General features: G+C 39.3%; 1 protein-coding gene across 1 annotated transcript in view; it reads left to right on the plus strand.

Moving 5' to 3' along the window:
* FHL1 (four and a half LIM domains 1) overlaps positions 1–25,982 on the plus strand; it is a 59,134-nt gene that overhangs the window by 1,175 nt on the left and 31,977 nt on the right. The window contains exon 2 of the mRNA XM_049766628.1: positions 10,630–10,703. The gene's annotated coding sequence lies outside the window, so the exon portion shown is untranslated. The remainder of the gene's footprint in view (positions 1–10,629; positions 10,704–25,982) is intronic.

A 25,982-nucleotide genomic window follows, 5' to 3' on the forward strand; every position in this document is an offset into this window, starting at 1 on the left:
GTGATGTCACTTAGAAGAGAAAAAAGCTGATAAGACCTCTATGGAGTATAATATAAAATGAGTATTATTCAGGAGTAGGCATCATCAAGGTTTTTAGGATGTGTGTGTCCATTCATTCTGATTTACACCCAGGCTAACATCTTTGTGTTGTTAGTTTAAAAAGACTTAAAGGTGAAATGGACCGGAGAGTTGACCTATATAACTTACAAAAAAAGTTACTTCATATGTCTGAAGTGTGTGTATGTGTATATATGGAGAAGGATGGAATTTTATGTTTAGGAGCAAAGAGGGTCTTAGCACAAAAAATGTTCGGCATTATTGCCCCAAGGATTCAAATTACCACTTCATTTCATTTTTGACTTGTAAATCCCAAAAGTTGCCAAGATTTTTGGTTTGATTTAGTTTTTGTTCTTGGCCATATCTCAAATACTGTTCCTGATTCTGTGCTTGGAACTAATGCCTGGTGGTGCTCAAGGAACCTGTACCGGGGATTCAAACTTGGCTCAGCAGGATGCAAGGCAAGCACCTTACCCCTTGCATTATTTTTCTGGTCCCTAAAGCACTAGGTCCTTGACTGCTGCCTTTGTCTGGGATAAAATATAACTTGTTTATTTAGTAAACATTTTCTGATACATAACTTCCAAGTTGAGTTGTTTCACCTGGTACACTTACTACATTCCTTCCATTTTCAAAGTTCTGTCATGTGTATGTTCATTACAAATGTCCCTGTATCAGAGCATGACCACCTGCATTCTGCTGTGAAGGGTCTGCCCTGTGGCTAATTAATTGGACAAGGGCTGTCCAGTTGTTAGCGCATAAAGAAAGAGTTCATGGAGTGCCAGCCCTAGCTTATAAAGTATGAGGCTGAGGACTTTGTAAAATGAAATCAGTGAATGTTTATGGAGTACTTACTCTTTAAGTGCATGGCACTTCACTAGACGGGCTAGATTCTTTAGGGAAAACAGAGAAAATAAAAGTCATTCCTTCAAGCAAGAACCTTTCATTCAATTTGGCAAGGCTGTTAGAGACACATTAAGCATGTGGTGGAAAGTGTATTGAGCTGAGGGGGAGAAGTTAGAAATTTTGAAATGTAGCCCAGGTTCTGCCAATTCCCTTCTGATCCCTTTGGGCAAAATCACCTCCCATGTCAGGATCTCAGTTCATAAGAAAGGAAGCCATCTGATTAGGTCTCTCCAAATTTTTGGCAGATTGGTTCATGAAGATATATTTCAAAATTAAGCCATGATGCAAAGCATTAGGAAAAGATATTTCAGAAGATACTAAGTTCTCTTGCCAATTAGAGTTATCATTATGTATACATATATTTATATTGTATACTTATATTTAGTATAACTATAGAACTTTTTTCTTTCTCTTTTTTTCTTTCTGTCTCAGTGCTCAAGCCAAGTGCAATCAGATAGCATCTCTCAAAGTGGCCCTCAGACTAATAATATCAGTGGCTCCTCAGAGCTGGTTAGACTGCAAATTAATGAGGCCTGTCCCAGACCCATTGAATCTGCAACAGGGTGATGAGATCCAGTCTTTGGGCTGTAATATTCCCCTTCTCTCCCAGAGATTCTGATGTGCCCCACAAACTGACAATTGTGAACTATAGGAATTTGGAATAGTGGTTACCAAAGTCACCTGATTAATCTGGGGGATCTTTATAGGGAAACTCCATAGTTTGTTCTAATTTCCAAGGTGCAGCCAGCTTGAGGATCACTGGTGTAGAGTGAGATAGATGAACCTGGATGAGGCAAAGTACCTGTTACTCTGTAGTAAGCAATGAACTTCAACATCAGAGTCAGGGAATCAGCCAAAGGCAGAGTACTGGAAAAGTGAAGCTTCTCATTGGAAAATCTTGACTGTGAGAGAAGTTGGACCTTTAAATTATAATGACAAATGATTTGTACTAAAGGAAGTGATGCCTTCAAGGTGGTAGGGTTGAAATGTTGTCCTGGTAGCTATGCAGACAAAAGTGTAAGTGTCCATAACACTAAACCAAACAAGACAGAAACTTCTGGAGTTCAGTACAAAAGTAGTCTAGGAGAGAAGTCCTTATGGGTCAAACTAGAAACAAAGAAATGAGTGTGCAAGAAAAGAAAAGTATGAGGTCATTCACGTAATGAAAGGGGGGTAGCATGAGAGCTACTACTAGGGCTAAAGCACATAACTTGCATCCCACTTACCTCATGAAAATCTCCAACACCAAAAACCTGAGAACCACCAGGAATGGCTTCTCCTAGTGGGCAGAACAAAATAATGACTGTGGGTGAGGAGTTGGAATGCCTTTTGTTTGGGGGTTACCTTCATTTATTCTTTGGATCTATCAGAAATGGAATGAGTGGAGAATTCTCAGCCTGAGGAAACCAGGAAGTGCACAGAATCAGCCAGGGCTCCCTATGCTAATCATGTTCTCTAGCCCTTACAGCCACCTCTCCAATCTATGGGTTGTCGTGTTTTATGGCTCTGGACTCATCCTTTGTCCCTGTTAGATTGGATGTAGAAATTCTGATTAGGGGAGTGCATATTCCCCAAGGAGTTACACAAAAATATAGGATGGTAGTCACCCAGAGAACACCTCATAGCGTTGGTTTTGGAGAATCTGTCTCTCTCCAAGTCAAAGAATGCTTGGTGGGACCAAAGAGATAGCATGGAGATAAGGCGTTTGCCTTTCATGCAGAAGGTCCTTGGTTAAAACCCCAGCATCCCATATGGTCCCCCAAGCCTGCCAGGAGCGATTTCTGAGCATAGAGCCAGGAGTAACCCCTGAGTGCTGCTGGGTGTGACCCAAAAAACAAAAGAAGAAAGAGGAGGAGGAGGAAGAGGAGGAGAAGGAAGAGGAGGAGGAGGAAGAGGAGGAGAAGGAAGAGGAGGAGGAGGAAGAGGAGGGGGAGGAGGAGGAGGAGGAGGAGGAGGAGGAGGAGGAGGAGGAGGAGGAGGAGGAGGAGGAGAAGGAGAAGAATGATGCTTGGAGTTGTAGGAAAGCTGCAAACTTGGCATTGACCTTTTCAAGCCTATAAGTCCATCAGAAGTCTTATCATTTGTGTTTTATCATTTGTTTTATTTGGAGGCTATTGTACTGGGCATGGATAGGACATTCATCTTCATATTTTAAAAACAAAAATATCCATGAACATTAGGGCAAAGGACAAGAATTTCAAGGTTCTACCTTTTGACTTCAGAAAATATTTGCTACTCTATTTTTTTCTTGCTGGATTTCACCATTTGACATTTTTTTATTTTATTCCCATTCGTTCCACAAGCCTCATTATGTTAGTTTCCTCTATTTTGTGATTTATTACATTTTTATTCTAAAATGTCCTTCATGGTTTAGTACTCCAGTCAAAAATAGTTTTTAATTTCTGATTTCTCTTTAGAACCAAAAATATCTTTAAGAACTCCTTCCTGTTTATTAGGGGGTCAAATGAGGGCAGTACTCACCTTTGCCCTTTACTTAATTGGTAGGTTGTGCCATTTTTAGAAGAAAAGCTCTCCCCTGAGCGCTGCCGGGTGTGACCAAAAACCAAAAAAAAAAAAAAAGGCTTTATTTAGGGGGTTGTGGATTGGGGGTGAGCCAGGACTGAATTGGGATTGGCTACCTGCAAGGCAAGTGCCTTAACTTCTAACTCAGAAAAGTCTTTAAAAATGCTTTGGGGGGCTGGAGTAATAGTACAGTGGGTAGGCGGTGCCTTGTACAAGGCCAAACTTGGTTGTACCTTGGATTTCTATTTCAGGAGACTGAAATCTAGTGTCTCATGAACCCTGAGCAGTGCCCCAGGCGTAGTTCCTGAGCAATGCCTGTGTAACCCACTCACTCCCCGCAAAATGGGGGATGGGGTGAGCATTTAAGATCAGACCCAGCTGCTATGCTCAGAGGCTACTTTGGAATCTGTGTTCATGAGTTACTGCTGTGCTCAGGATTGGTTACATACAAGTGCCACAAGTGTCTTAACCATTATAATCTCTCCAGCCCAAAAAATAAAATAAAAAGCTGCAAAATTTTTGTTTGTCCCTCCTTTTAAAAATGATTTAATTGTTTATGATATTACAGAAATTCCTAAGTATAGCCTTCTCATGTGTGTCATTGGCCCCACTCTATCTCCATGTTCCATTGCCACCCTACTCCTTAAAAGATCCTCTGATCATTCCTACCACCCACCTTATTTCCCTGCTGGGACCACCATATTTTTTGATATCCAGTCTAGAAGTTTATTTCACTGTTTTTATAGTTTGCTTGAATGATTTACATTTTTATAAATGGTAATTTATGATTTAGTATACTCATCTACATACTAGATGAATAAAACCATCTAGTAACTGACTTGCACTTCCAGACTTGTTTAACTCAGTATCATAACCCTAAGATTTGTCCATTTTATCCCAAAAGGTATATTTCCATCTTTTGAATTTCAGAGTACTCCACTAAATATATATATATATATATATACACATATATTATAAATATGTATACAGCATAGCTTCTTCTTTTGCTTGTTTGGGGATCCCATCTGGTGGTTTTCTGGGGGCTATGTCTGGATTACTGCTTAGGCGTTGTCCCTGTGTTGTTGGGGAGACCGCAGTGCTCTAGAATTGAACTCAGGGTCTCACACATACAAAGCAAGGAGACTACCACTGAGTCACATCCTGGACCCATCCCAAGGCTACTTTATCCACTCATTTATGGATGGGTACTAACATTCATGAATTTGCGTCTGCGACCATATGGGATGAAAATATCATTTCATATTAGTGTTTTCATATCATTTGTGCCAATGCCTAACAATAATATGGCTGAATATGATAATTCTAGATTTGGTTGGTTAAGGAACCATTTTACAAGAGGCTATAGCTATTTAGATTCAACAGTGTTGTATCTGGTTATTTTTTTCTCCACATTCTGACCAACACTTGATTCCTGTCTCTCTGATATAAGCCATTTTACCAGGCAGAGGTGATACCTCAATGCCATCATTTGCATTTCCCTAATAATCATTGATGTTGAGCACTTTTTCATGGATCAAAAGTATTTTTTTTGTTTTATTTTGGGCCACACCTGGTGACACTCAGGGGTTACTCCTGGCTATGCACTCAGAAATCGCTCCTGGCTTGGGCGACCATATGGGACACCGGGAGATCGAACCTTGGTCCTTCTTAGGTCATCACGTGCAGGGCAAATGCCCTACCACTTGTGCCACCACTATGGCCCCTCAAAAGTATTTTTTAAAAGTTTTTCCTGTTTTATTTTAAGTGGGTGTGTGGCTTGCTGTTCTGTGGCTGAGTGATACACACTATATATATATGTGTGTGTGAGTATGTGTCTGTGTGTATGTATATATATTTAAAAATATCCATATCCCTTGTCAAATTAATGATGTACTGACATCCCCTCTTAATTGCTAGATTGTCTTGTTTTTTTTTTTTGTGGTAGTTTCTCATTGTACAGAGCCTTTTTTAATTAGATGTAGTCCCATTTAGTTTTCCTTTCATCCTGCCATTGGAGTTTTATCTCCAAATATATCTCTGATGTCAAGATGCTGGAGTTCAACACCTCCTTTTTAATTTTGGTGTAATTTAAGGTTTTGTGTCTAATATCTAAATTCATTGTTCATTTTGAGTTAATTTTTGTGTATCTTATTAAACAGTGATCTTTGGATTTCGATTGTTTTGGTGTTTTTGTCTTTGCCACGGAACTGTCATGTGTTCCTAGCACCATGATTTAAGAAGCTTTTCCTTTCTTCTCTAGTCTGGTTACTTTATCATATATTGGAGGTTTCATATAGGTGTGCCTTTATTTCTAGGCATTTTATTCTTTTCCTCTGGTCTTTGTGTCCGCTTTTGTTCCCATGCCATACTGTATTTGTGACTATTGCATTCTTCTTTTCTCTCAGAATTACTTTCACTATTTGGCCTCTTTTGTGGCACCATTCAAATCTCAGAACTGTTGCTTTTTTCCCTCGAAAAACTTCATTGGTGGTTTTATAGGGATTACATAGACTGTCTGTAACTTTAGAGGAGATGGCCATTTTAATCATGTTTATTCCTCCAATCCATGAACACAGACTGACTTTTCATTTCTTTGTATTTTCTGTTTATTTTAGTAATGCCTTTTGAAAAAACCATTTTGGAAACATAAAGCAGATTCAATGCTTTAAAAGGTTACATCTATCCGAAGGCAGTGTCAGTAAATATTCTTTTTCAGTTTTCTGAAGGGACTGAAAAAAATTGTAGGCAAAAATCAAAACCTATTACAGTTTTTAAAGAATGGTGTGTCTAATATATAACTTTATTTTATTTTATTTTATTTTTGTATTGACTGAGATGCTGTGGTTTACAATACTGTTAATAATGGCTCATCATGCACTTAATTCCAACACCACACTCGTCACCAGTGTACCTACCTCCCTCTTCCAAGGACCCCCTGCCACATCCTTTCTCTCAGCCCCCTGGCTCTCATAGACCTCTTAAAAATATACCTTCTCTTCTCACAAACTGTATAAAGGCAAAACTTCTTTCTAAATCATAAAGAGCATTATAAAAAGTGTCAAGTGGTGTGAAACAAATGATCTTCCAGACATTGTATGTTTAAATCACATTAAATCTCTGTATAAGGACCAAAATTAGATTTTATTATAACCAACAAGCTCCTTTGGGGTTTTGTTTATTTGTTAAGTTAATATAGCATGAGAGATTTGATTGTGTCTCAGATCTTGATTGTGTTGACATTATTAAAAATGAGGTGTCTTGGGGCTGGAGAGATAGCATGGAGTTAAGGCATTTGTCTTGCATGCAAAAGGACAGTGGTTTGAATCCCGGCATCCCATATGGTCCCCCAAGCCTGCAAGGGGTGATTTCTGAGCCTAGAGCCAGGAGTAACCCCTGAGCGCTGCTGGGTGTGACCCCCCCAAAAAAAAAACAAAAAAAATGAGGTGTCTTTTATCAGCACTGTTTATTTCTACCAATAAATGATTTTTTTGCTGAGTGAGTTTGATCAGTTTTTCTGCTAAAGGAAATGAGCCAATGGCCGCCTCATTTGTATTAATGACTGCCGTTGACAGTAACATTTCAAATGCGTTTGGAGCAAATGCCTGCCACACATGGGGCTCCTTTACCGACTCCCCCAGTAGGCTAACCATTTGAATCAAAGTGGGAGAAATGAAAGCCATCCCAGGGCTACCTCATTTAGAAGATATTTGGGGTTCAGTGCTCTTTAGTTACTGAAGTGGGAGGGCATATTCTGAAGGACATGATTAAGGAACGGTTACCATGACAATAGCATCCAAAGAATTTGGAAGAGACAATGGTTCTGTGTAGCTCATCCATTTTGAGTGATTGAACTGGTCTTTTAGACCCATTCAGACAGCTGCTGTCACCGGATTTTATTTTTTCCATAGAATTTACCCAGTTGGTTAGTGATTGGGGGAGCACAAAAGCTTGGCTCTCTGTAGTGTCAGGTACACTGCAATGTCCACCAATTGTCTGCCAGTGTCCACAACAGGATACGATTGTTAAACCTGCAAAAGACTATCTATAGCAACTGCTCCTGGGTTCCTCTAGAATAATACAAATTATTTGTCTAATTTGACTTATTAATTCTGTCAGGGCAGGATGCGTTTAACATGATTTATTTTAAAGCATGTCTGACCCTAAAATGTTTGGGCTTTATTTTGGATTACTTTGCTGTCATCACATTCTCCCTAGTGTGTTTGGCTGCTGTTCACATTCATTCTTGCATAATATCATCAACACAACTTGGATTGTGTCTGGTCCAAGCCACAGTTGCACTGCACAGATCGGTAAAAAAAAAAAAATGCAGGCATCCAGTGATCTTCTGTGAGTGTCTACACCCTTCCAGCCCCAGCTGACTGTTAAGGGGGCCAGACCAAAAGCAATCAAGCACAGACATGGAGCTGAACGGGCAATTGAAATATCCCTGGATATTTTTCTAATTCTAATTTTCTAATTTTTCTAAACATTTTCTAAAATCTGAGCGAGGGAACTTTAGAAGCCTCCAGCAGCAACAGGCCAGGAGCTCTTTTAGAATCCAGCCTTTGGCCTTTCTCTCTTCTGCCCCCTGGAGGATGTTAGGGAAAGTTCAATGCAAGTGCTTTACTAAGCCAGCATTATCTTAGTGCGGTTCCTTAGAAGACTATTGTCCCACAGATAATGGCTAAAGAAACTGTGATATATATATCCACCCGTCAAGAGAGATGAAGTTATGAAATTTTCCTATACATGGATGTACATGGAAACTATTATGCTGAGTGAAATAAGTCAGAGGGAGAGAGATAGACACAGAATAGTCTCACTCATCTATGGGATTTAAGAAAAATAAAAGACATTATTGTAATAATACCCAGACACAATAGAGATGAGGGCTGGAAGCTATGAAGCTTACCACAAAGAGTGGTGAGTGGAGTTTGAGAAATAACTACACTAACAACTATCATGACAATGGTAGTGAATGAGAGAAATAGAATGTCTGCCTTGAATACAGGCAGGGGGTGGGGGAGGAAGAAGATGGGGGCACTGGTGATGGGTACTGGTGAAGGGGGGGTATTCTTTTTTTAATAACTAAAACCCAACTACAAACATGTTTGTAATCATGGTGCTTAAATAAATATATTATTAAACAAAAAAGAAAAAAGAAGACAGTTGTCTCCCTTAAAGCCTAGCCTTATGGAAGTGAGGAGCATATATACAAAAGATATGGGAGGCACTGGCAGACTGGTGTTCTTTGGGAAAAAGCTATTCTGGTTCTAGAAAGAAAGAAAGAACTAGCTTCCTTCAAGTACAGTCCAGGATGTATGAGAAGCTTCATCTGCAAAATAAATCAGTTCTGGAGAAGAGAGAAAAAAAGAAATAAGTAAGGGTTGAGAGAAAGATATTACAGGGGTTAATTCACTTTCCTAGCATGTACCTAACCCACATTTGATCCTCATCTCCCAAGCTTCTCTAGGCATGACCTCTGAGAAGAGCCAAGAGTAAGCCTTGGGCATTGGTGGGTATGACCATCCAGCCCAAACTGAACCCCTCCCAAACTGTGTTTCTAAGTAATTTGGGGGAAAGGACTCAGAGAGGTGTCTCTAAAGTCCATGTCTTTCAAACATTCCATTTTGAAAGTTCGCTTCACCCTTGACATAGATCTGCCTTCCTCTGGGCTTTTGACTTGGCAGACCTGAGCCCTTTTCTTGAGTCAAGCACAGACTTCTGGGGATGTTCAGTACGGCCTCACTATCTGTTTGCTAGAATTAGGCCTCAGATTCCAAAGCCAGGAACTGGAGAGACACCGGTCTGGAAGCAAACATCGATGTAGAAAATAATCCACATACACACACGATGGAGAGAAAAACAGGTTCAGGAATTCCAACACATAAGCCTTTAGCTCCTAAGAAGCAGAAAGCTCCAATGGGAAGTCCAGAACCCAATGAGTAACAAGGCTTCTACTAAGTGGGATGGGATCCAATTAATCCCACATCTGTTGACATGGTTTTATCTTAAGCCACTACATATTTCATAGTCAGGATGTAAGCAGTTCTATTGTGGTCCTGAAGCTTTGTGTATGCTGGCCTTAAGTTGAACAATTTCTTTTGTGGTTGATGTAGAAGTGTCATTGTTTTCTGTGGCCTCTTTCACTTGCCAAGTGCTTCTTATGAGCATCTATCTTGTGTACCAGGCCACTGATCTGGATCTGGAAATAGAGCCGTGAACAGAACAGACAGGGGCCATGCTCTCAAGGAACAGGGCTTCCTTTGAATTTTCATTGGTGGGTGGGTATGTCACGGCTGATATAAAGGTGCACTGGGGATGAATTGTGGGATTTTGCACTTAGGGGCTGAGACAGTGATTGCTCTTCTTTCTCCTTAATCCCAGCCAGTTCTCTCTGAATAAGGGGGCTGGGAGGTGATGAAGGTGAAACACTGATGGCAACATGCCTGTGGTGGACATGCCTGGGTGCAGGGAGGGTACCATATGGGACTCAGTCTTTGTGTCCTGGGGAGGCGGGGAAGCCCATAGCACACCTGTTTTCTAAGGCTGGGGTAGCTTCAGCACTGGGCGCCAGCCCACCTTCTGAGTCCTAATTCTGTTGTTGATTGGAGATCGGTCACACTGTACCTCGTTGCCATGGCAACACCTCTAAATATTCCTTTGGTGACTTGTGCACTACATTCTGCCTGGATCTGAGCCCTCCTGTGACCAAATATTCTAAAGATGTTAAAAGAGGGGAAAAAAGGGCTCAACTAATAAATCTATTCTAAACGACTGAGTCATTTGTTTTGATTACCCGGGTGATTGCCAAATGTTCATTTAAAACTGAAATAGACCATGAGCTCACTCCGCTAACAATGCTGAGTGTTTGAGCGAATCCAGCTTGATAATGAGGGAGCCAGATCCATTGCTGGGTAATGTTAGATGATAAACAGACAGTTGTGTATGTGTGGGGTGGGTGGGGTGTGAACTATACAGACCTTCATGGCCATTTCCCTTTGATTTTTAAGGATTATGGCTATGAAGTAGAAAGTTTCTCCTGGGCCATTTCTAAAGAACTCAGCTTGGTTTTTTGAGAAGTTCTGACTTTTCTTCCAAAAGTTAACTTTGCCTCTTGATTCTCATTCTGCCCTGACTTAGGTACATGGGACATTGATGTCAACTGTACCCTGCCCTTGCCAAGTCCACCCCATTCACCACACATCCTGTGTGAGGTAAGTCACACTAGTTGCCACCAATTAATCTCATACTATATTCAGCCTACTCATATGTGGTGTTAGGGCAGGCATTGTACGAAGATCTGTTTGTACATTTTTCTACAAGACTTCCTTTTATTTCTTAATTTAAGCAATTATATTGTCATTAAGGTACCCTGGTTATAATATAGTCAACTTTTATGGTTTTGATGTAAAAGTAACTGTACCTTCACCAAGGGTCCAAGACCCCTTTCCCCCATTGTCCTTAAGTCACCTCTCACACCCTCCAAATATTCCCCACATCGCTTAGTGATCGTAATTTTGTAACCAAAGGCAGAGGTTTCATTTTAATGGCTACAACCAGTATTGCTGTTTACTCCAAATACTGTTTGGAGGATGCCTTTGCAAGGTGGCAAATACTCCCATTTGCTTTTCATTGGGCGGGCATGATAAGTAGCTGTGCCCCATTTGAGAGACTTGTAAAAAGGGCTATTTAAATAGCTCTGTCCCTGTCACCGCTTGAACAGCAGGGTGCAGGAAAGCTGCATGGAGCAAGTGTTGGCCTGATCAGAACAGACTTTCACTAACCAACAGCCATGAAAATGTTGGGTGATCCAGTCAGCTGCAGGGAATGTTCATTCCTCCCAGTGAAAGGAGTCCAGGTGTGGCAGTGGTACTGCAAAATCTGGCAACAGGAACTCCCCAAGAGGCCCTCCTGTGGCTTTTGTTTTAACATGGGCCAGCATAATTATTTCTGACTTGTACACAAGTTCTGTGCAGCCCTGCCCGGTTTTCAGGGACATAGGCTGGGTAACCTCTGTCTTCTCATTTAGCCATGGTGGCATTTGGATCTGATGTGTTGATCCAGGGTTAGCCATTTCTCTCTTGGCTATTTCCCTTTGCAAATAATAAAAAGGGGGAATCTCTAAGATGGGCAATCTGGGCACAAAGTTAAGGACCCCAGATTTTCTATGCCCTAGTCTTTCCTTGTATTTTCAAGAGAGAATATGACCTTTACCAGCCCTAGGTTAGTCCAGAGGTCTAATTTAGACCTACAATTTTGCATTCCTCATCCATCTAACCCTTTCCCACCTAACACCTTGTCGTCAGGATATGCACTCTTATTTCAGTTAGGGTAGGGATCTAGTAGAGAGCAGAAATGCCTTTGCTGCATTCTCCAAGGATAACAGAATGTGTCACAATTTAAAAATCTCTCTTCAAATACCCAACGTTGATAAGCTTTGGAGAAAGAAAAGAAAAAAAGGAAGAGAAGGAAAGAAAAGAAAAGGACATGTATAAGTAATTTTTAATCCAACTGAATTTTTGTCACTGGAATTCATTACAGTGAAGTGGGAAGTCCTGTTCAGGACCTGGGGCCATCCACTGGCCTGATAGTAAAAGCTTCAACCTTTTTTTTAGTAGCCAGAGGTGGATGCTTCCATCTTTGGGTCAAAACTTTGGCATAGTCATCATTCATAGCCTTTCCCTAAAATGGTTGTTCTCAGACTAAAGTTTTTATAGCAGAAACCTAACTTCGAATATATCCTCAGGTCTAACTCCCATAGAGAATACCGAAGCAGAATCGCTTTGGTTCAAGTGGAACACTATCAACTCTCCTCTTCTTCTGAGGTTCCCTCAGGCAGTTGAGAAGCACTTTGCTCTCTTTACAGACCACTGATTTTATTTTTGCTCTGTGCCCTTTCATGGATATTATTCTCAATTTTCCAGTGTCAAGATTGTTTAAGGAAATAACAGATGGTGGGGGGACAACCTCCCATCAATTTAGTTGGAAACGCTGGGTCAGTGAAACATAGTCCTTTGCACACATCATTTTCTGCATTCAGTAATTTCACAGAGGCCCAAACTTTGACGTGTGTCATCAATAAAAAGTTCAAATAGAACTAGGAGAACAGTGTAACTTAAGTGTTTCAAATATACTTGAAGTGGTTTTATGATATGAGAAATAGCTCCAACTCTATCTTGAACTTGACCCAAATTTAGTATCTTTGAGTTCCTTTAAAAGCAAGCATTATTCAATTGAGTCCCTCAAATGGAATATCATCAGTGGTTTGACCCTGACAGAAATGTAGAAGATTCACAGAAAACATTAGTACTGTAGTCACGATGCAGTTTCATTTTTGGATTTTTCTCCTTTTCTTTGCTTTCTTCCTCCATCCAGCCTTTTTAGGTAGCAGGTCAGGGTAATATCTGGTAGTCTTCAAGTACAGTTACAGTCCTAGAATGATTTTTCCCCTCAAAGATGAGGAAACGAAAACTTATATTTGCTTTTTGCTTTAGTGTCAGTGTCCATTTGGAGTTGAATAGAATGTGGTCAGGGTACAATTCCAAGTTTTTGTCTCTAATATGCTTTTTTGAGCCTGTGAGCTCTGCTCTTCATACAAGCATGCGCAGATATCTAAGAATGCCACTATTGCTCGGGACACAGCTGTGCCTGGGATCCACATGTCCTCCCCCCTACACACAAATGAAAACAAATGTAAACTGTATATTTCACACTCAATTCTTTTAAAGTTTGTTTGGAATAAATTGAACAGTTTTGGAAAGTGGACCTCACAATTTCCACTGAGGATATTTTAGGATTTGTATTTTAATGATAATGTGTTCCATTTTATGTTTAATACAGCCTTTGTCACAGATACACTTTATAATTCAAGAACTTGGACATGGTTCCATTTGGCTGCCTTTCTGTTAGGGAATGATTGAGAAAAAAATTGGAACACAAGCTCATTCTTGAACATGTATGTGAGGAGGCTACTACTCTATGTAATTTGTTTCTGCAGCAATGATAATATTGTTCATTAATGGCACATGTACTTTACATCTAGGAAATATTTGTATCACTGACATATGGTCACTTTCAGTATTGATTTGGCAGGTTTTTTTTAATATTGACAAAAGTCTTAAATACAGTAGCCCTAGTGATTTGATTGCTACCATTTCTATTAATGTGGCTATTAATAACATTTCTATTAATGTGGCTGCTCTTCGTGGAACACTTAAACGTAAGTATGAAAATCGGTACAGATGATCTACACAGGCATAAGGAGTTTGAAATTCATCAGTTGAGAGCTAAGGCTAGTGGGCTGGATCTGGTACACAGGGGTGTTTCTTTCATTTTTCAAGCAAATTGCCAACATTTACAAAAATGAAGAGTTTTCATATTGGAAAAAGTTGAAGTTTCAGCTTCTCTTAAAATACCAGAGGATCTCGCAAGACTGAGCATGCAGTTTTATTGGGCAACACCAGGCTGGAGCCAAATAGCTACTGTATCTTTAGATAGAGAATGAAATTATAAAATCCTTTGATAGAGAGGACAGGGGTGGCAGTTCTTTTTGAAATTTTTGGATTTATTGCCCATTTATAAGACCCGCTCTGATTGGCACATGATTTGTCAGCCCCAGGCCTGGATTCAATTAAGTACACAATCCTTTCTCCCAGTCAACTTATTAATTTGCAGATGCATAGTTTTGAGTTAGGATCATTTGAATGGGGTACATTAAAGAGGGGTGAGGGTAAATGTCTGAGGGGAGGGATATCTTCTGATGATTCACGAGTAAGAAAGGAGTCATCCGGGACCGAAGAGATAGCACAGCAGTGTTTGCCCTGCAAGCAGCCGATCCAGGACCAAAGGTGGTTGGTTCGAATCCCGGTGTCCCATATGGTCCCCCGTGCCTGCCAGGAGCTATTTCTGAGCAGACAGCCAGGAGTAACCCCTGAGCAACGCCGGGTGTGGCCCAAAAAAAACAAAAAAAAAAGAAAAGAAAGGAGTCATCCAATATGGATTTTTTATTTTTTATTTGAGAATATTCCTGTGGTTGGCCCCAATTTTTCTCAAACTTGAACATGGTGTTTAATGCAGGAAATCTAGGGCGTAAGGGTCTGTAGTATCAACAGGTAGTAGGGAACTAGGTCCTCAGACCTAGTTCTTTTTGACTAGCAAGAGAGTTTTATTTAATTATTTATTTGGGTTTTAGATCACATCCATTGGTGCTTAGGGCTTACTCCTGGATCTACACCTAGAAATCACTCTTAGAAAATGTGATGGAGATTGAACTTGGGTTAGGCACATGAAAAATCAATGCCATGGGGCTGGTGAGGTGGCACTAGAGGTAAGGTGTCTGCCTTGCAAGCGCTAGCCAAGGAAGGACCGCAGTTTGATCCCCCGGCGGCATCCCATATGGTCCCCCCAAGCCAGGGGCAATTTCTGAGCGCTTAGCCAGGAGTAACCCCTGAGCATCAAACGGGTGTGGCCAGAAAAAAAAAGAAAAATCAGTGCCATACCCTCACCAGCCCCAGCATGGGGGATTTAAGGCAATGCTAAGAATAATAAATTCATGTAATGAAGGGTTTATTATCTTTGCATTTTGGCTTTAGAGAGAGAAGGCAATCTTAGGTAGCCTATTTATAGCCAGGTCTTCATTGCTAAACCTGAGTTCACTTCCTGTTACATCAGGATCCATTTTTAAAAAAACAACAAGTATTTGTTTTTAAGGCAGCATAATTCATGTAAAAAGTTAAATCTATATTTATTTTACAATTCAAATACATTTAAATGATGGGGTCAATGAGATAATACAGCAGGGAGTGTTTGACTTCCATTCTGGGTTAGATCCACATCATCTCATCCTATATGGTTCCCTGAGCACCAACAAGGATAATTCCTGAGTTTAGCGCCAGGAATCATCCCTGAGCATCACCAGGTATGGCCCCCAAATAAAACAAAACAACGAAAAGGAATTTAAAAGCTTCAAATAAAAGCTCCAGAGATAGTAAAGCTCAAATGCCACACGGATAAGGATGCAGGTTTATTTTTAATTTTGTATCTATAGGAGAATATATTTACAAAACGCTTAGAACTCTTATAAATGAAACCCCTGAGAATATGATACCTATCAAGGCCCTAGCTATAACAATGAAATGATACAAGTAAGAAATGAAAATGAAGACACTATGTTTAAAACCTGTGTTATGAGGGCCAGAGTTATATTTTAGTTATAATCCAGCAGGGTGTTTGGTTATATACAGCTAACCTGAATTCAATCCTTGGCATCCCATATGGTCCCCCAATCCTCCCAGGAGTTATTTCTGAGTATAGAGCCAAGAGTAATCCCTGAGCATAGCCAGATATGATCTCTCAAAAAATGTGTTACTGGAATAAATCTTAAATATTCTCTCCACACACTAAAAGGGTGCATCTTAACTAATTTGACTGGTAATTATTTCAGAGAATATGTATTCCAAATCATTATATTGTGTACTTTACAGGTACACAGTTTTTGTTCTTCATGCTTGCAGTTAAGCTGAGGATAATAGTAAAATGGGAAGTAAACCAGAAAAAGTTGGTGGTAGATTTCACCAATTATTTCTTATTTATCACTTATTTCTCAATTCTGCACAGAGCTCATTTAGATGTTTGGACCTGTCACATGGAAATTCATAATAGTTCTCTTAATGAGTTTTCCAAATTGGTAGAAGGGGCAGAGGAAAGGGGAGGGAGTTAGATATTTACTTTCTATCACAAAGTAAATAACTGGGAAAAACGTTTAGCCTCACTGGTATGAAAAGACACATATTTAAATAGAAGTTTTATTTGTTTAAATAATATATTTTAAAATTTTGAAAAATCAACAAAAACATGGGGCTGGAGAGATAGCACAGTGGTATGGCATTTACTTTGCATGTGGCTGACCTGGGACAGACCTCAGTTCAATCCCCAGCATCCCATATGGTCCCCAAGCCAGGAGCGAATCTGAGCACATAGCCAGGAATAATCCCTGAGCGTCACTGGGTGTGGCTCCAAAAAATAAATACCAGTCAACAAAAACATAAAATTGCAATGCATATATAGCTACTTCTAAACTAATGAACACATCTTCAGTGTCTGCATTTTAATTGGTTAATTGCCTTGGGGGACTGCCTAGTTAGTATATACCAAATTGATACTCTATTGATGTAGTAATCTTACTTTGGGGAATGTGTTCTAAAAACCAAGTTTTCTAAGAAATAATAAAAAAGATTGCATGTTATATTCGTCACTGTTTTTACTTGTAAGGACAAAAAATATTAAGAGAGACAGTAAGTGTATAGAGAGTTTGAAAAGCCAGGAGTAGGTCCTGAGCTCCACTGGGTGTGGTTTAAAAAACAAACATTTAAATATATAATGAATATTCAACATTAGAAGACATCTTTATGTGAGTAACTCAGACATCTATGTAATAGAATTCCATGAATCTGTTTAAAGTGTTCATTTGATGATTGCAGAGCTATAGGCAATAATGTGTAAAGTCCAGCTTTGCTAAAAATGTGCAAAATGCAAAATTATATATGGACTATTATTATAATCATTTAAATAGTAATGTATGATTGGACAAGAACTAGAAGGCCCATGGACAAATGTAAGTAATACTTTGAGGTTTCATTGTTTTTTTTCCCCCCCTATTATTGCTACATTTTGGAGTGACAATTTTGAGCTTTTACTTACAGGAGACAATCCCACCTCCTAAGCAGCAATGTTCCTCCCTGATCACTCTGCAGCTAGTTAGTAATTAACCAGGAAATCCATTTTGAGGACTTCCACCTAGAGCTTAAACATGGCGTTATCATGAGCTCCCTCCTCCTTCTTCTTTTTTTTTTTAATAATGTATTTAGGCACCATGGTTACGGAAGTGTTCATAGTTGGGCTTCAGCCATAGAATGTACACGACTCTTCACCAGTGCAGCTATCCTGCCACCAATGTTCTCCCACCCACCCCTTACCTGTCTCTGGGACAGGCATTCTGCTTCTCACTCTCACTATCATTGTCATGGTAGTTGTTAGTGCACTCACCTCTCTTTGTGGTAAGCTTCTTATCATGGGCTGGTCCTCCCAACCCTCATCTCATTTCTGGATATTATTACATACTGTCTTTTATTTTTCTTGTATCCCACAGATGAGTGAGACCAATCTATATATTCCTCTCCCTCTGACTCATTTTACTCAGCATAATAATTTTCATGACTATTTGTGGATAGGCAAATTTCATGGCTCAATTTTCCCTAATAGCTGTATAGTATTCCATTGTGTAACTGTACCACAGTTGCTTTAGCCACTCATCTGTTGTCAGGTATATGGGTTGTTTCCAGATTCTGGCTATTATAAATAGTGCTGCAATAAACATAGTCGTGCACAGGGCATTTTTGTATTGTGTTCTTAGGTTAAATCTCTAGGGGTAGTATTGCTGGATCATAAGGGTCATGAAGCTCATTCCTTCTTGCTTCCTTTGTACCACCTTCTAATGTCACCATTTTTCTTTCCTCCTCTGTTTTTGTGATTGATAGACATCTTGGGATCTCCCATGACAAGGTATGAATATTTATTTCAAGAGCTTTTTATGATTGTATAGTCAAGCCAAGCAGTATGATTCCTCCTGCCTAAAGGGCCAATGGACACATGAAAAGAGCTACCATTCAAAAGTAATACCTGATTATTTCCTTTGTTGATTTCATTTAAATCACAAAAATGCCCTTCTTATAATTGACCTTTCCCCTCCAGCGCAGCCCCTGTTTCAGATACAGTTGTTTCCCTGCTGTATGTAGGCTTTTCTTCTTTAATTAGGTCAGTTACTTCATGTCTGTTTTTCTTTTCTGACATGGTTTCCTCTGGCTCTAGCACCACATATTTTCCCCATATGTCATTGCCTCTGGAGCTTCATGTTGCAATCATTTTTCAAGGGGAACAGAGAGCACATTACTAAGTTGGGGGGGGGGAGCTTTTGACTCCTTGCCTGCCCTTTGCTTGCCTGAGCATTCCTATTTCTTTTGGGTCTAATTCTGTTTGGTTTTGTCATCTTCATCGTCAGTTATGTTTGGACTAAAAGATAGTTAAGTAAAAATAATGTAAGTCAGAGAGATGTCTGGCAAAGGTGCTGGCCATTTGTTAAGGTTACTGGTTTATTTATCTGCCCTGTCTCTATGGTGACTAAATTTGGGACTGGGATTTAATGGACTTAATTTTGACCTCTTGTATATCTCTGAGCTTTCCCAGCCTCTGATACAGCAGGAATTTGTTTTCACTTTAGGAGAGAAACCAATTCACTTAGAGAAAGGTCCTAACCAGACTCTTAAAAAGTGGAGTGTGCAGCCTTGAATTCTTAGACTATCTCCTATCAAGGTTGAGACAACACTTGGAAAAAAAGCTTAGTGACATGTGCACACATTACTGACGGCCCCAGGAAATAGTTTTCTTTTCAGTAAGCTATTGTTTGCTCAATGTAAATGGATGTCTCTGGGACCTGCCTCTAAGAGAACCATGCATAACGATATTAACTCTGGGACTGGGGCAGGTAGGGCATTTTCCTTGTTCTTGGCCAATCCAGATTCAATGCCCAGCATTCCATACAGAGCCCTGAGCACCAGCAGGAGAAATTCTTCAGTGCAGAGCTAGGAGTAATTCTTGAGCACCTTTGGGCGTTGTCCCCAAACAAAGCAAATAAAATGGAACAGAACAAGAATATTCACTCTATAGGAGCATCCGTTGGATTTTGCATTTTAATTTTTAACTTTACCATTTTATATTGTGGTACCATGATTTACAATATTGTTAATGATAGTTTTATGCATGTAACATTCCAACATGCATTTTAAAATGCTTACTGTCTCTGTTATAGGATTATATAGTTGCATTCATATAAATGTAAAACTGTGTTTCAGCATTCAAGTATATTTAATTCTACTGTCCACATTCTACTGTCCACAGTGAATGTTGGATTTAACTAGGATTTCCGTAGAAGTCAGACTTGGACATTGAAATTTTAAATCTAGGGTTCTGTCTACACCTAATTGATGTGAAATGAAGACATGAAATCTGATCTGTTAAGTAGCTAAAGTCAAACCATCCTGGATTTCTTTAGTTCAAATGACCTTTTCATGTTTTGTCCACTCCCTTATGATGCCTTGACACTTAAAACGACACACCAGATATAGCAAATGTAGTCATTTATCCCAAATCACATCAGGGTACAGTATTTTACTTAAAGCTATACTCAATGTGTTGACTTATGAGAAATTTGTGGGAAAATCCTTTAACTTCTCTAGGGAAAATTCACATATATAAATTTACCTTGATACTCTTATTCCTCAAGGATATTCAGATATGTCATCAGTTCCATTCAAGTCCAATAGGAGCTTGTGACTAATTCGCCTTTCTATTAATATTTCTTACCATACTAAAACCCTATTGCTAATGGAATTTAAGACTTAAACCTCCATTAATCAGTTCATCTACTAATAGGACAAAAACTGTAGAATCCAACACCAGTGCTCACTAGTAATAGAGATCCATATTTGTGAGGTTCATGTTGGATACCCACTAGGTTTCTGCTTGGGTAAGAAATCTTGACTTGTGCCTTATAACCATGAACAGGAACATTTTATTAAAGTCCTGGGTAACAATAATTTTATTATGGTCAGTACACAAAGTAAAACTGAGGTCAATAATATTGAAGTTATATTAAAATGTAAACCTTAAATCCTTAATAATGCTTGAGAATGAGTAGCTCTGATGCTTATTATCATTGTTATCATTATTTTGCTATCATCCTTATGAACTAAAAGCCGAAAATCTCAGTGTGGAGAAATCCATAGTAGTAGTTATCATTTCATTATTTCTTGGATTTATAGTATTTCAGTTTTGTATAAATAGCTCTAGGGATCGAACCAATTTAAATCAAACGGAAGAAAGAATGCATTTAGGACAGTAGCCTCATTTTCCTATTAAACACACATTCACAGTTTACATAGCATGGAAATATATCCATGTATTAGATTAGAACAACTATTGGGTTTTGTCCAAGTTTTTCACCTAAGTAGAAAAGACATGTTCCTTTGGTTCTCTATTGAAAATTCATGGTCTCCATAATTATGTAGACATTTCTTCAACCACATGATATGACCACTTATTCAGATTAGTACTTTGCTTAAGCAACAGCTAATGTTTTTCTCTGAGATCCATAATGTTTTTCCCTGTGGATTCTGAGAAGGGTTATTGTACATAATTATCCACATGACCTGATCTAGTGATCCTACATTGTATCTGTAGTGTATTTTGCTCAGTGGACTGGTTCTGAAGCTGACCAGTTAAAGAGGATGAGTCTCATGTTTGACAGCGTCTGGCAACAACACAACATTTGTTCGTGATTCTTGGGTCATTTTTTTATTTATTATCTATTGTGAGTTTTTTTATTTGTTTGTTCGTTTTGGGCTTTGGTCTTGGAGCCCCACTCTGGTGCTGAGGGCTTACTACTGCCTCTTTGCTCAGGATCAATCATGGCTGACCCATGTTAGCTGCTGAGATCTAACTGAAGTCAGCCACTTGCAAAGCAAATACCTTAATCCCTATACTATTTCTCTGGCACAGAGACTCTCCTTTTTTTGTTCCCACTCCTTAGACTTTACACTGGATCTTGATCCAGTGCCTCTGGTCTTCTGGGGTTTATTTTATTGATACAGTTGAAGGTACAAAGAAAGTTAGTGATTTGGCCATTGTCGGTGTCTTCAATTGTACTTTGCTTTCCTCAGAAAATTGGATCTTCTTTGGGGACAAGAATTCTGCTTTCTTCTCTGGTATTGTCCCTATATTATTTATTATTTAGTGCTAGAGGCTTCCTAGGAATTTCCTAGAGACACAGCTAATCGAATGAATGGATCTGGGAGGTAACAAACAGTAATATTACTCTAATATTACACAGAGGGTTTCAGAATCCCTATTCCTCTAATTTTCAGTGCTCAAACACTCCTGAAGGATAGTCTCTAATGAAATATTTTCTCCGACTCCATTTCTAGCTAGCATGTCACACATTCCTAACTATTTATTTATTGGTTTTTGGACCATACCTAGTAACACTCAGGAGTTACTTCTGGCTATGCACTCATAAATTGTTCCTGCCTCAGGGGACCATAAGGATGCCAGGGATCAAACCCAGGTCCATCCTGGGTCAGCCACATGCAAGGCAAACATCCTACCACTGTGCTATCACTCCGGCTTCACATTAGTAACAATTTATTGCAAAGTTTTTCTGACAGAAAAAGTGAGATCCTATAGTGAACATTCTTATTCTCACTACCCAGATTTTTTAATTTATGTCTTACTCTGATTTATCTCATATCCATTCATCCATTACTGGATGAATTACCATTACTGGAGTAGTGGCCCCTAAGCCAGGGGTCCTCACACTTTTTAAACGTGGGGCCAGTTCACTGTCCCTCAGATTGTTGGAGGCCAGGGCTATATTTAAAAAAAAGCTATGAACAAATTCCTATACACATTGCAATACCTTATTTTAAGTAAAAAATAATAATGGGAACAAATACAATTTTTAAAGCAAAGAACAAGTAAAGTTAAATCAACAAACTTGCCAGTATTTCTTTGGGAACTATGGGCATGCTTTTGGCCAGCTGTAGTTTGAGGACACCTGCCTGAGACTGAGAGGAGGAGTCAAGAGACAGAGAGAAGAAGGAGAGTCGGAGAGTCAGAGAATGCATTGTACATCCCACATATGTGCCCCGGACAAGTCAGCTGCTAAGCAGGTCAGGCAGATAAACGCCAAATATATGTCCTCAGTGGGCTACATGTGACCCAAGGACCATAGTTTAGGGATCCCTGACTAAGCACTATGGAAGTCTTTAAAACAAACAAATGAACAGAAATGAACAGAAGTAATACCAAAAAAAAATCTTTAAGAATGTGAAGTGGGGCCAGAGAGATAACATACTGATAAGGTGTTTGCCTTGCACAAGGCCAACCCGGAAGATGGTGGTTTGAATGCCGATATCTCATATGGTCCCCCAAGCCTGCCAGGGGCCAATTTCTGAGTGCAGAGCCTTGAGTAACTCCTGAGCACTGTCAGGTATGACCCAAAAACAAACAAAAGAATGTAAAGTGTCATTGCTTATAGCCAGCAATAAATATACAAGCATATATATACACATGTATATATAAATATACATTTATATACATACATATATCTTGACACAAGATCGCTGACTTTGCATTGTTGAAACTTGGAAGGCCAGGTGGCATATAGGATCAATGGTTTTGTTTATATGAGTAAAATCAGTGTTGGTGATGACAGTAGTGGAGCAAAAGGCTGACATTAAATGCTGGAGGAAATAGAAAGGGGCAAGAGGTATGTATGATAATACAAGAGTTAAAGCCCTTGCCTTGGATGTCACTGGCTCTAATTCTATCCCCAGCACCTCATCAAACGAGTCCCTGAGTATCATCAGAAGTGACCAGAGAACAGAGCCAGAATTAATCTCTGAGCACCACCAGGAGTTGCCATAAATACCCCTGATAAATAAATTTCAAAAGAACTGGAGGAAAATCCCATATGAAGAAGTTACCAAAAGGATAGCACCCCGTGGGCTTAAGCACATGTGTCGCTGCTGTATTACAAAAAACAATAAACCTTGGTAGGACAAATTAAGAATCTATCTAGACTATTTGTTTTCACATTTTATTCCATGGACCCTCAGAAGTCTGAGAACTGTTTCTGAGATTTCACTAACAATTTGGACTATATATATTTTAAAGGTGTGTTAAATTGATTTAAAAAAAAAGACACCTACTTAATGTGCTTGGTAATTGTACATACTAGAGAATACCCTCTTGATTGACTTTAGAATCAGTAAAGGTTATGCCTGTCAACCTAAAATAAAATTTTGAATAACACTTAGCTGCTATCCATCAAAGCCAGGATAATATTTCCCTTGTGGGACTCAATACAAAGGGTCTTCAGCCAGACCATTACACTAAAGCCATGGTGTTAAGGCAGTGGCCTGGGAAAGATGAAGTTACATTTTGGTTTCTAGTTACCATGAGCTCTTACCCTCTGTTATATTTAGATTTTTCCCCCTCATACCTTTAGGAATCTGGAAACAGATGAGTATGCACTTTCAAGATGAAACTACCATAAAAGGGGAAAGGTAGTTCAGAGATGAGACACTGGCTCCAGGCTCATCCCTGTGAGTAGTTTAGGGAAATTTCAAAACATTTGGTGCTCTGTGACTCAAAATCTCAACAGAGCTCTGAAATATAGATGTGTCACACCGAGCTGTGTACAGGAGCAAATTGTTCATCATGTTTCTGATAGTGCCTTAAAAGTCTTCCAGGAAAAAAAGTCTTCCAGTGACCAGGGAGCACATGTCTTTGATGAGGAGGCCAGGATCCTCATCTGGATGCCTTCATAGCATACTCTCTTGCATCCTTTACCTGTCATCTAAATGCCTTTTGGAAGCCAAGAGCTACTTTTGTATAGCTACAGCCTGATTTCAAAACAGTGCTTACATAGGTTGAAGCAGTAACATGTTGAAAGGGCATTTGGCTTGCACATGGCAACCCAGATTTAATTCCTGGAACCTCATACAGTCCCCAATTCCAGCAGGAGGGAGCCCTGAGCACAACCAGATATGGCCCCAAACCAAAAACCAATTGCGTATATTTTATTGTTTTCACTAACATTTTTATGAACATTTTAAAATTTTAATATAATTTCACCCCACTTACCCTTCACCTTGAGGCTCCTATTTATAATTTATTACTCTTTGTTGTTTGTGGCCAAACCTTGTGGGCCTTGTGCAAGACAAGTTCCTTAACTATCACTCAGCCCCATATTTTACTACACTTTGAGTTGATTAATGTTTTATCACATAGCTAGACAGCCCAGAGCTTATATTAACCCATGTAACTTGGGGGTATACATTAAAGTGAATGTAATCAGTTTCATCAGTTTAAGTCCATATACTTTACACACTTGACAGTCTGGTTTTCTGTACATTATACATATGTGTCTGAATGGGCTTAAAGTCATGTAAAAGATGTTCAGAGTTTTGCTGGTGGGGAGGAAATTTTAGGAGCCTTTTTTTTTTAAATAATGGACTTTCTGGAATTCTAGCCTGACATTCATTGGAAAAGAATACTGGCTTGCTCATCAATCTGAACTCTGCGACTCAGACATTATTGATCCCTCATAAAGAGAGGACATTATTTGTAAATTTTGTTTTCATATTTGAGACAGGAGAAAAGTAACTTTCTGTTCTGACAGAGACCTGGAGTGATTTTTGTAAATCTTAGAAACAAGTGGAGATCGACCAGAAACATATATTGCATTTGGAAAGCAGTGGAGATAACAAAATTTGGTCCTATCCCAAATTCTGGACTAAAGGTGTTAAGTGAAAATTATTGAAACTTACATGCATACACCCTACCACCACCTCAAGACAAATTAAAAGCCATAATGGGCAGGAGATGAGAGATTTTGTTATATAGCTTTTGTGCCTATTATGTAAAAGTCCTCCCTACATTTGTTACAAAGCTGTACCCTGCTCCTTTTATCCTCAAACCCAGAGTAGTTTCCCAACAACTTGACCTTAGGCAAGGAGCTGGCTGGGTGTATTTTCTTCTGGAAGTCTTCGCTTAAATTCTGGTGTTGACTGGCAGTAACTCCCCCAAAACATCCAGAAGCAGTTTTCCCACATTACCTATAGGGGCTCTTTATATAGTTTTCACTTCCCAGCTACCGCTGCTTGAATAGAAATGCTTCTGCTGTGCTCCCAGTCTGTAGACTTCTTTAAAAAAAATTCATATATAAGAACAAAAGTGAGGACAGAAAATCTTTGCCTCAGGGGAAAGATGGGAGATTCTGTTAATTAATCTACTTTAAACATGTCCTGTAGAACATGAAATTTTACTATAAGCCAAAGAGATAGCACAGCAGGTAAGGATTAGCATGCATGAGGCAACCTTTTGAGTATCAGCACCATGTCTGGTCCCCTGAGTGCTGCCAGGAGTGACTCTCTGAGCATAGAGCCAGGAGTAAGTTAAACCAAAACATAGATAAATAAAAGTTACATATAGGGAACTGTAACAAATTTTCCTACATTCCCTGCCCATGCACACACATACTAGCTTTTAGAACCCATTAAATGCAAACAATATATGATATTGTATATTCTATACAATATACTTTGATACTGGAAGAGATGATTAAGATACAAAAGTTCTGATTCTTCTACCAGCGACTTGCTCTTTTATTTCAGAATGTGATGGATTATTCTGTGACTATTTTCTAAGTAACAAAAATAAAACTGATTAACTGTATGTAGTATAATAAAGCAATTTAAACCTGTATCTAGGGCTGGAAAGGGAGCTCAAAGGGCTAGAGTGGATGCCTGGCATATGATCCCCTAAAGTGCATGGCCTCTTGGCCTCCCAAGAACTACTAGGCGATCCTGGTGACCTCC

The sequence above is a fragment of the Suncus etruscus genome, chromosome X (assembly GCF_024139225.1).
Source record: "Suncus etruscus isolate mSunEtr1 chromosome X, mSunEtr1.pri.cur, whole genome shotgun sequence".
Lineage (NCBI taxonomy): Eukaryota > Metazoa > Chordata > Mammalia > Eulipotyphla > Soricidae > Suncus > Suncus etruscus.